A 12,739-nucleotide genomic window follows, 5' to 3' on the forward strand; every position below is an offset into this window, starting at 1 on the left:
ATATCTTCAGTATTTTTTCGATATATTAATGTGGCATATTTTTAGACTATTCGCTTTTATTGCAATTGGGTAGCGGGTATTTCACAGTCGAGTACACTCAAATTTTTTGTATATGGTATTTATTGTATATCTCCAGCCACAAATTCCTGTTCATATCGTCTCAAAGGCTGATGATTATGTCCCTTTTCTTTTCTATGGATACACGATGGGTCCATAATGAGCATAAAATTATGCAAAAGTTGAAATAAAATTTCGCCATTACTCAAATACCGCAAGAGTTTTGTATTTACGACGCGCACTCTCCATGAACATTTACCTCAACAACAGAAAAAAAAAACAAAACTCTCCCTTTTCTGCGCAAATTCGCGCCCAGCGCCACAGACTAATCACCGTCCTTCCAAAAAAAAAAAGAGAGCGAAAAAAAAAACTTTCCCTTTGACACAAGTTTAGAGCCGCAGAGGTAACAGAGCAAGTTAGCGAGCAGCTGGAGCTGAAAATGAAGCTGAAGCTAAAGCTGTGGAGCAACTAGACTTTGTGGGGCGTCACCGCAGCAGGTGTAAATAGGACGAGCGCTTAAATAATTATACATATTTCATGTTAAACTACATTCTGTTGTTGTTTCGCCTTTTGCTTTTAGTATGTAACATAAACTCATTGCTGTAAAATGTATAAAGCAAATATGAGTAAGCGCAAAATATAGCTGAATATTTTCAATAAGTATTTTCTGCAGTATTTTTTAATATTAAGTATAAAAAAACAAATTTATTAGTACTCTTTCCTTCACATATTACAATTAATAAATAAACAGACAATTAATTAACAACTGTTGTGTTTAATACTAAGTTTAAATAGAAAATAACTACATTTATCTCTTTTCTTTTTCATCATATATTACAACATTCTCAGCTTTTATTCGATTAATAAATAGACAAAATCTAATGCTTATCATTAGTATTTTCCAATATTTTCAGAAACATTGAGTACCACATTAAACAATTTAAGAATTTGATACTTTTTGGGTAAACAAGTTAATTTTATGTTTGCTCTAAAATTTGAGTTAAGTGTCACAATGTTACAAAAACGAAAATCAGTTCAACTAAAATAAAGTTGAGTCAATTAAAATATGTTCACTAATTATGCCATTAACACGCTTCACATATACATATGTGACATGAGTTTGTGCATTCAATTTTCGTTTAGTTACGCATCAACAACTTTGCAATTTTCATGAAATGTCATCGCGACGCTATAATAAGTATTTTTGCATTTGGAAAAAAGTTTAAGAAAGTTTTGTTAATCTATCTATCTATCTTTTTGAAATATTTAACAACGAAAAATGCTTAAGATAGAGTAATGATGTTATTTTTTAAAATGTATATTTTATTCATTGCAATAATAATGAAATTCAAATAAAAGGGAATTTTACTAAATAAAATAAAAAAAAAGTAAATTAATATTTTGTATTGTATTGTATTGTATAAAATAACTAAAAAATAAATATGTATATTTTATTTATTTATTTTACTTGTTTTCAAGCGGTTGTGTTAGGCGTTGCGATAGCTAAATAAAAATGGAAACGAATGAGCATCTGTGCCGTTAGAATATTATGATATTTGTTAATGAAGCGTATTTCCGGGTCACATTCACTCTGCACTTTGCAAGATAAAAACTTAAAAGTTAGCAGGCAGAAAGTTAACGGCTTTTGTTGGCCAAGTTGGTCGATTGGTTGGTTGGTTGGCTGGTTGGTTAACTGGTTGGTTGGTCCGATGGTTGGTCCGTTGGTTGGTCGGTTGGTTGGTCACTTTGTCGTCCAAGTTAGATGCAGTCAGAGAGTGAGCGCAAGTTCATTTGGCTTGAAAATTGGCAATCAAGTGCAAAGTTGCCGCTTTGTGTGTTTGGGCGCTTAATTGGGCCGCCAATACGGTTGTCAGCTGCGGTTGAACGCTAACACACCGACAACGATGACGACGACAACGATAACGTCGATGACAACAAAAGAAGACTGCTGCACCCTTTTGTAAGGATTAAATTGGCAAACACATCCTGTGACGTCCCATCCAGCCAGCAGGACATGCCAAATGCATGCATGTCCCCATTGTTTGGATCCACTCAATTGGTCAACGCTTTGCTCAAAATTGTGGGTCAAGCTTTTTATTGTGATTATTATTACATATTATTATCATGTGTGTGCCATACAAAAGGTGGGCAAAGCTTGTTCGTTGCTGAGTCCCCTATTATGTAGATGATGGACACACACACACACACACACACTCACAAACACACCCACACAACAACACACACAATGTCCTTTCACCGTGCAATTCCGCAATCAGTTGGTGGTTCAATTTCCTGTGTCTAGTTTTGCAGCTCGATTTTCATGTGCGTTGATGGCCATTGTGAATGATTGATTGATTGACTCGGTGACCAGATGTCAGCGTAGCCGCATTGACTGATTGACCGATTGACACATTGACACATTGACAGATTGACACACTGCGCCAACAGATTGACGCAACTCTGTGCGACAGCCACCAGTTGAGAGTCTTATCTACTTCCGTTTTATTCTATTCTTTCGTTTTTTTTTTCCCCCATACTTATTCCAATTCCTATTCTTATGCGTACAGAATAGTGTACGGTTCTAATGCGAATCCAGTCCAGTCGCTCAATTTAGGTTAAGCTTTATTTAATGGACTTTTGCAAAAAGTTCACAAATCACTTTGACCACAGCTTTTGAGTGATTGGAGGGAAGGAAGAAACAGCATCATCGCTTCTGCCACAAGCGGAACTTTGCATCTGTAAAACTAATGCGTGTTTTCTTTGTTTTGCAGTATTGTAGTTTTTGCAGATTTGTATATATGTGGGACCATGCCAGACAGTAGCACACTACGTATACGTAATATAGACATTTACCAGCAGCTTACATTTTCTTATTATTAATGTTTACTAAGCTTCAAAGAGGATATCATTTTACGATCTTAGTTATTTTGCTACTTTATAAAGTAACATGCGGCGTATACTTAATATTTTGCCAACTAATTGCTAATTCTGCCAACAGCTTGAAATTTGTTAAGCAATATTGCCCCGTTTCTGATTAACCTTTCTGAAACTACATAGGCAATAGTCACACGATTTTAATACTTTTCAAAGTATACTGCGTATACTTAATGTGTTAATTCAGAAAAATACCAGCAGCTTAAGATTTGTTTAATAATACTATGCAATTTGAAGCAATCAGCAATCTGAACAGTCTTTTGAAAATACACGACATCAATTTATTGACAACGGTTCTAACACTTTATATAGTAACTTGCTGCGTATACTTAATATACATCAAAGATTTAGCTTTGGCTTGGTTTTGTTTTAATATTCCAAACACTCTTTTGCAACTAAACACCCAAAGAATTAATCGTCTTACTATCAAAACTTTTCTGCAACCTTATGAAGTAACATGCTGCGTATACTTAATATATTATTTCACAATTATACCAGCGGTTTGAGATTTGTGTAATAATACTGCGCAATTTTAGGCAATAAGGAATCTTTGGAACAATTTATTGACAACGATTGTAATACTTTCTAGAGTAACATGCTGCGTATACTTAATATTCATTTACAACTTAGAATTGGTTTAGTTTTAATATTCTATACACTATTTTTAAACTAAATACTCAAAGCGAATATTGATTTATGATCAAAACATTTCTGCAACCTTATCAAGTAACATTCTGCGTATACTTAATATATTAATTCACAATTATAACAGCAGTTTAAGAGTTGTTTAATCATACGGCCCAGTTCTCAGCAATAAAGTGTTCGAAGACCATTTTGAAAATAAACCACAACACTTTAACGCTTCTAATATCTTACAAAGTACCACGCTGCGTATACTTAATATGAACAGTATAGGATTTCTACAGTATTAATGCTGTGTACTAAAGCAAAATCAGCTTTGCTCTGCATTTTGAAACTAAATATACAAACCGCAAATCGTTTTAGTAAAGAAAGCAATTGATTTATAATGACAGTGTTTGAACAACAACTACAATTTTACAGGTAATGATTGCTTTTCAAATTCGACACACTACTTATTTAAAAAACTAACAAACAAGCATATATTCAGCTTACTCGAAAAGATCTTGATGTTATTTTTTTCATATTATAAAATGGTTTATTAAACGTATCTTTAAAAAAAATTTGTTTGGAAAATATTCAAATACACAAAATTATTAAAATCAAATAAAAATTTCCGTTTGTCTTGTTAGCAACAAAGTGCAGACAGAATGTTTTACACACTTATTGAGTAATAGAATTAAATGCTCTGTCTGTTCGTTGTCAGACAATTAAAATGCAGCTCAGCATACGCATTGATTTAAACATAATACATTTGTAGTTGTTAAATTCGCCTCTAGTGTTTTTGGGGCTAATTTCTTTTTTTTAGCATTTTTGATAAACATTGCTATGCAGTAGTCGTTAACTACTCTCACTTTTTTCTATGTGTTTTATTTGGCTCTTATGTTAGGTAAACCACACACTCTGTGGCTGTTGGGCAAAGTCCGACAATTGGATCAACAATTCGCCAACTTAGTTTCGGTTTGTTAGGTTTACAACCAACAACGCAGCCACAAGCGAGCACTTTCAAAAGATACCTTCAGACTTCTACTCCACACACACACAGTCCATATGATCATTGCACACCATAATTGTGTTTACTGCTCTACTTTTACTTTTTCCTATTTCGCAAAAAGGGTAGATTAATGCGAAGTGAAATACTTGCATATTTACTATTTATTAGCATCAATATATTTCATCAAATTATGTTTATTATGATGTACAAATATTGTATAATTATTAATATTAGTTTATTATTAACAATAAATAGAATCAATAATTTATTACTTCAAAATTCCATTCATGCTACTCGCTTCAATGTAAGTGAATATAAACGGGTCTATCACAGCTCATACATGACTGCTGAGCTGCTACTCACTTGTGTTTTTTCTAATTTTGGCAGCTTGCAAGGTGCATTAAGATTGGGCGGAAAGAAGAGGCTTATGTACTGTGCAAAGCTCGTCTCTCTGTGCGAAGCTCGTCCCTTGCATAAGCCGCCAAATTGTGGCTTTCTCTACACTGGCATTGACATCTACAGCCTGAAGCTATTGCTGCTTTTGGTTGCGACGGGCAACGTTCGTATTCTCATATTCTCGTATTCCTGTATTTTTGCGATACTGCATTTCAGCACACACACACACGCGTAAATTCATGCAGTCATCCCATCCCTTCATCTTACAATCCTTTTGCCAAACACAGTAACAGTAACAGTAACAAAACTGACAGCTATGACACACACGAACACACATAGCCTTGGTTCTATTTTTTTTTTTTTCTCTTTTTTTTTTTTTGGTTGTGTGCATTATAAGCACGTTGTTGATGGCAACCACTATTATGGTTGAAGAGTGAGTGAAGAGGTGAAGAGTGTAGCAAAAGCATCTTCTGCAACATGACTTTTACACATTGGTCGGAGCGCATTGTATTCTTTCAGCTCAGCATTAGGAAAAACAGTGCCAACCTGCTTAAAACTAAATATTAAACTGAGTTCAAGCTATCAAAACATCAATTATGAGCATTATCTTGATCATTTTTATTAAATGAACAAACAACAACATTTTGAAAATAAATAATTCATAACTAATTTATATTATTACTATATTGAAATAACGAATATACATCTTTATTGCATTGATGATGAGCTAAATCAACTCAGGTTAAATTACTATTATATTGAAATGTTTTTAATCCATTTAAAGTTTTAAGTACTTCATGAAATCCACCGAAATGTCAGCAAAAGTAAAGCGTTTAATGTTTCCCACAGTCTTTATCAACAGTTTGTGTGAATTGTGAGTTGAGTTATTTATCCGCACACAATCGACTGTCGAAAAATGTTGCAGCAAGGCCACAAGAACATATGGTCAATAGAACAATGGCAATGTCACTGATTTCTCGGCCCTGGATGCCAAATGGATGCAACCAGATAACAAGTTCCTATTACCATTGTGTTCCTCATTTCGAGTTAAACAGAGAGAAAAAACGAGTACAGACAATTTCAAGCTCATTCCAGTTGATTTCATCTCTGCAACTGCAACTGTAGCAACAACAACAACAACAATCACGACAAGAGACTCTATTATTATTTTTTTATATAATATTTTGTATCTTTCTGTTGCCCGCTGCCTGTTGCTTGCTTTATGCTGTATGCAGACGTGGTTCATTTAGTTGAGCAGCAATTTTATCAGCGACGCACACACAAAGTCTAAATGCCGCGGGCATCTATAAATGAATGTGTGTGCTAGTGTGTGTGTGTATGTGCGTGTGCTCTATAGTCGCCACATCACATTTGCATTTTATGCTTTTTTGTCAGCTGCATTGTTTTCTCATAAAATACAAAGCAACGACTGTTTAAAACTAAAAAGTAGCTGCAAATAGTTGACACACTTTGTCTCCGTCCATCTAGTATTTCTTTCTCTCTGTGTGTGTGTGTGTGTGTGTGTGGCGCGTGTGTGTGTGGGAGTGTGCTGGTGCTAATGTGGGTGTGCGGCATCCATAATACATTAACGCGGCAAGCGGAAACGGATATGTCACACATTTGCTGCTGTTGGCAACATTGTGCAAAGGCCTCAGCAACGTACGTGCAGCATGGGCAACGGGATTGTGGCACAGACACAGAGTGAGAGAGAAAGAGAGTGAGAGGGAGACTGGGGGAAGGCAGCCACTGGCAGGAAGCGAAGCAAAAATAGCAATCAAAACTTAACTGAATTGCAGCACATGGCGCAACAACAACTAGCAAGGCAAACCAGCAAACACACACACTCTCTCACACACACACAAGCAAACTAATACAGTCACACACACCTACAAGTTGGTTGGATGTTGAGAGAATTAAAACGTAAATGCATTTGGCAAAGCACAGTAGCTAGAGTCTCAGCTTTCACTACTCGAAATTATAAGATGCCCATTTTGGAATAGATATCTCGTTGTAATCATTCATTCTCAAATAGTTTTCCAATATTTTCTATAATATCTAATTATATTCGTTTTTTTACTAAATGTACTATGCATTACGAATAATAAGTTGCGAAATTAAGAATATAATCATTATTTTTATTCCCGCTACCCATATGAAATGTTTGTAACAAGTAGAATAAGGCATCTGCGAAAGATTGGTAAAAAACAAATTAGTGACAAATAGAAACAAAAATGGACGTTGAATATTAAAAGCGCTTTGAACACTTTTCAAATAAATTCTAATTCGAAACTATTAACTATATTTTTAAGCCATTTAATGGCGTCTGTCGACCACTGTGCACTAAAAAGTGAAGCAACACAAACAGCAGCAGCAGCAGCAGCAGCGAAGACCACAGCAACACCAGCCACAGAAAGTATACGAAAGGAACAAGAAGAAATAAGGTAGCGGAAAAAAAAGTGTTGTAGAAGCAGCAAAGAAGCTCAACTTCAGCTGCAAACGCGAGTTGTGCAAATGCCACTTCGATGCCAGTTCACTTATGCAAATAAAATTTGTTGAAATCAAACTTAAAATTTAAAACGAAAATTTAATTGAACCTACAAATTTGAGTTTACACAAAGTGAAGTGAACAATGAAAAATGTTTTTTGTTATGTTTTATTTTGTTTTGTTTTTTTTTTCTTTTGCATTGAATGTTTTTTTTGCATACGTGCATAGCATTTGCATAAGCAAATTCCATCAAACTAAATCGAAATCCTTGAGTCAATGCCAAGGCAAAATTGTAATCAACAAAACTGAATATCTCCAGCTGTTAGCTACCTTTGCCTTTTGACCACTCTCTGCAAATATTTCTGTCTCTTACAAAATTGGCATTGTCAATTGGCAAAGGGAGAAAATTTGCCTGGACTCTTTTGTCTCTGTTCAAGCTCGCGTTTGCCTAGAAATTTTCAATACAATTTGTGGTATTTGTTGGTTGCCCTGTTCAATTGAATCAAAATTCAATTGAATAGAATTTCGCATGTTGTTCATTGAATTTTTGCAGATTATGGCTAAAATACATTTTTAATTTCACAGAGAGAAAAACGGACTGCATGCTGTGCGAGCAAAATCGAGAATCGAAAATCGAGAATCGAGAATTGACAAATGAAAAGAAAACGAGGGCAAAACTTGCCTATCAATTGTCTGACATTCGCATTTCACAATTTCACAATTTTCTCTCATTTGTCATTTCTTCTATTTGTTTGTGTGTGCGTGTTCGGAACTTTTTGCTGCTTTTTGTTAATTAAATCTGGCTGTTAATTAAAAATTCAGCTGCTGGCGTACACGTCGACACACACACACACACACACACAAAACAAGTAAGAATGGTGCAGTCGAGCACACTTGAAATACCCGGTATCCATTGTCAATAAAAGATAAGCAGTGTCGTATTAATTTTAATATATACCTAAATTATTATCTCGCAAAAATACTACAAATATACTGAATGCTATATTTGGTATATTTATAATGTAAAATATACCAGATCGCCAGCCAGCGTAGTATTAATTTTAAAATATACTAAATTTGAAATACTAAACATAATACCAATTTTGGTACATTGTTTAAGAACAGATACAGAAAATACCGGATTATCCGTCAGAGTCGTTTCAATTTTGAAATATACCGAGTTATTATACCACAAAATACTAAAACTATACCAATATCTGTATTTGGTATATTTATAAAGTACTACATTCAAAATATACCAATGTGCTAAATAAACCAGATTGTCAGACAATGCAACTTATAAGCGTGGTAAGTCTCTGAGATCTATAGAAGGTGTAAATACGGACAGACGGACGGACAGACGGTCAGGCATGGTTATATCGTCTCGCCTGTTGACGCCGATCAAGAATATATTATATATAATTTATAGGGTCGGAGATGCCTTCTTCTGCCTGTTACATATAATTAATGAAAGCATAAAGCTGTAATACCCTTCTATCCTATGGGTATCGGGTATAAAAACAGTCAGGCATCTGCTGCTGTCCAGCCTATTGCGTGGGCAGACAGAGGCAGAGACAGAGGAAGAAAAGGAGAGAGACCTGCAGCTGCGTAAGCTGCTTAAACGCCGAACAATGCGGGCAACCAGCTGAGAGTTCTGCTGATTATGAGAGGTATGCGAGTGTGTGTACAGGTGCAAAAGCCTTTTAGGCATCTTTACATCTGTGCTGTGCTGTGCTGTGCTGTGTACTCGTGCTTCATTGTCCAGCCTTCTGTATATGCACACGCATCACGCTGCGTATACGTAATGGACATTTGGCATTTCATTTATTAGACATCTAAAAGCCTGCACTCTGCTATTTCAATGAGTATGGAGTGCAGCATGCGCAAAACACGAAGGGGATAACGCAGCGGCTTTTCCATTTTAATTGCATGCATTTTATAATATTTCACTTTAAATTAAATTCACAGTGCTTCAACCACATGATTATTATTTCATTGCATTGCTATTTCAAAATTCATATTCAAAATTAACAAGCTTAAATCGTATGATGGCAGCATAACATTTCAGTCTCTCTCTCTCTCTCTCTCTCATATAATTAACTACTTTGGCATATTCACTTAATACCTTTCATAATCTAACAGAGCTTAATAACAAATTCGCCTCATCAACGTCAACGTCAACGTCATTGCAATTGCAATTTCACATAATTTGAACTCGCTTTTGATATCGTTGCATCGTTGCTTTGAAATCAATTTTCCTGCTAAACTTCCATCATAATCCACCAATTAATTTTCGGCATTATTTGCATTATTTGGTAATAAATACCAATTGCCCACAGAAAGTGATTACTGCCAAAGCTTCAGTTTAATGATGTCTAAAAATAGATTTGTTCAACGTTCAATGCAATGAAATGCAATGCAATGTTCGACGCAATTCAAGTAGTTGCTTCAATTAACTGGCATTCTATTTAAGTAAGTAAAAGTCAAACGTAAAAAAATTAATTCATTTTTAATTGAAGTAGCGAGTAGCCAGCATCATCGAACTTCAAGTGTATTTATATTAATACTCATATCAAGGATGAAAATACTAATTAATTTGCAAAAATTGTAATTTCTGTGTGATTCCAAGAATTTGATAAGGATGCTTAAAACATATTTATTTTCTACCTATAAAAAGTTAAAGAAAGCAAAAGTCGATGGTTTTTCTGTATTCTGAAGGCCTTTGCTATTTTTTAAAGAATAAGTTAATGCTAATTTTAATTATATCCAACTATTAAAAATAATAATAATATGTTTTTGATGTTCAAAATAAGTGTCAAATTTCTGCAATTTATTTGTTAATTACAAAAATGTATATCATTGATTTTAATGTGTATCTTTCTTATCAAAAAAAGATTATTACTTATACTTAAAGTTATTCACCATTAATAGAGAGAATCATTAAATTTGAATGTATAATTATTATTCCGCTATAATTTAAATAAAACTTATAATGTTTGGAGTCTCTGATTGAAATCCTTTAAAATTTGAATTTATTATATTTTTTTTGTATTAAATTTTTATATTTTATTCAACAAGTATTTTGATGCCGAATTAACGAAAGATGGACGAATTGATCATTATTAATGAAGATAATTATATAAATCGAATATGTAATCATTATTCCGTGATATTACAGCTTCTGCTTTATGGGCAATCGAAATATATGATTTCATTACATTATGAAATATTATGAAATATGATGTAATTTGATTATAAAAGACTTTTTATTGACGTAATACAAAGTCTGTAAAGTAGTTGCATATTGTGTCGTGCGCAGAATTTAAAAGAGACTCTAACTTCAAAAAGGATTTTATCGATTTATCGATACTTATTAATAGTATGCGCAGATAAACACAAGAAGGGTTGCCAAAAACTTATCTAACGAAAAATGTGTTTGTTTTTTTTTAAGTTACATATCATTTATATTCCATTACAATTTATAATAATCGAAAACGTTTGTTTCCATTTTCATTTTGATAAATCAGACAAATTAATTTTAAATATATTTCATAATTTAGAATTTTAAAATGTTCTAAATTAAATTCAAAACTATAATAATTTACGAAGCAAATGAGCTGGAAATATTCTGAATTGTATGAAAAAAAAACGGTATCAATCAGTTGCGTAAACTCGATTGTTTTCTCTTTGGTTGCAGACGCCTGAAGAGTGCTGAGTGCATCTTCACATTGAAGGACGTGCAGTGGGCTTCGAAAGCTCTCTTAACTTGCCTTTAACCTACTCGATAAATGTGCAAATTACTCTCGATGCAAAACAAGTTTTAAATCGACTTTGCAAACTTTTAATCAATTCTGTTAATCAATAATCTTCTTTCAAATTATATAAGTACAAAGTGCAGAACGTTCTAAATTATTTTCCTTGATAACTGCAGTTTTAATTAGTTGACATTTTATTTACCCAAAATATAATTATAGATTCAAATCGATAAATATTGCATTGTGAAACAAATGAAAGCCTTGAGCGATGGACTATTTATAGAAGCTAAAAACATATCTGTCATTTGTCTGGCGCTCATTAAATCATGAAATATTCAGCGAATGCTTAATTAAACGCTGCATTATTCAAATTCGAATTTAAAACGAAATTTGTAGTTATAAATACATGCAATTATTTAATAAAATATTCGACAAGTTCTGATTTTATTTCTGTATTTAAAAAACGAAAAAAGCAAAAAAAAAGGCTTGATGCTCATGAATAGCATTTGAGTGCTATTTATAAACGTATTCAGGCGCATAAATAATGCAATAAGTAAATCAATTAATACATAAAATATGTGAATGTGCATTCCGAAAATGGTAAACGGCGTGTTGAATGAATAATTTATGAATTGTAATGTTGCATTTGTTTCATTATTTATGACTATTTTGATAGAGCGCGATAAATTGCGTGTGTGGTGGCAAGAAACCACATGCTGCATGCCGCATGCGGCATTTGCCACATGCCATTTGCCGCATGCCACAAACCCGCCACATTGCACACGCATCACAAGGCATTATTCATAATTAATAATCAGACATCATGCTGCCGTGTTTGTAGTATTGTTTCCAATTCCCGCTCCCGCTCCCGCTCCCGCTTCTCTGTGTTTACCTGCTCAGCGATTCATCTGTTCATTTGCCCACACACACACACATGTATAGCGAGTAAGTACATTATACTAGCAGTCGGTAATAATACTATTGCGACTACAACTACAACAACAACTATTTGCTGCTACTGCAAATTGCCAAGACGAATTCCTAACTAACTAACTTCCTTTGGCTGCGGCACCCGAAGCCGCAACACTTCCGCCGGTTGTGGCTTTTGCGGTTGCGGTGTTTGCTGCTGTTACCGCCGCTGTTGTTGCTGCTGCTGCTGCTGCTGCTATTGCTGCTGGTTTTTCGGTCCCCCTTGGTTATTGCTGCTCATTGAATCTCACCTCTAGTACACATTTCTGACTGCTTTCATTTAATTAAAAATTTATTACGTCCCCCAAGCTGGCAAGCAGAATTTCTTCCGTTCCAGCTCTTCCATTCACTCTCTTCCGTTCTCTCTCACTCTCGCTTTCTTGTTTGCTGTACTTACTAGTTCCATGATTGACATTTAGACATTTAGAGTGAAAGCTGCAAAAAATCAACATTATTTTGTTTTGTTTGCTCAACGCAGCCAACGCACAACGCTCAAGCTCAAGCGCCAGC

The 12,739-nt window shown here is 34.3% G+C and overlaps 1 protein-coding gene across 1 annotated transcript in view; it reads right to left on the reverse strand.

Moving 5' to 3' along the window:
* Positions 1–12,739, reverse strand: part of LOC132796581 (mucin-19) — a 54,427-nt gene that overhangs the window by 7,312 nt on the left and 34,376 nt on the right. The gene's annotated exons all lie outside the window — the stretch shown is intronic.

Source organism: Drosophila nasuta, chromosome X, assembly GCF_023558535.2.
Source record: "Drosophila nasuta strain 15112-1781.00 chromosome X, ASM2355853v1, whole genome shotgun sequence".
NCBI lineage: Eukaryota > Metazoa > Arthropoda > Insecta > Diptera > Drosophilidae > Drosophila > Drosophila nasuta.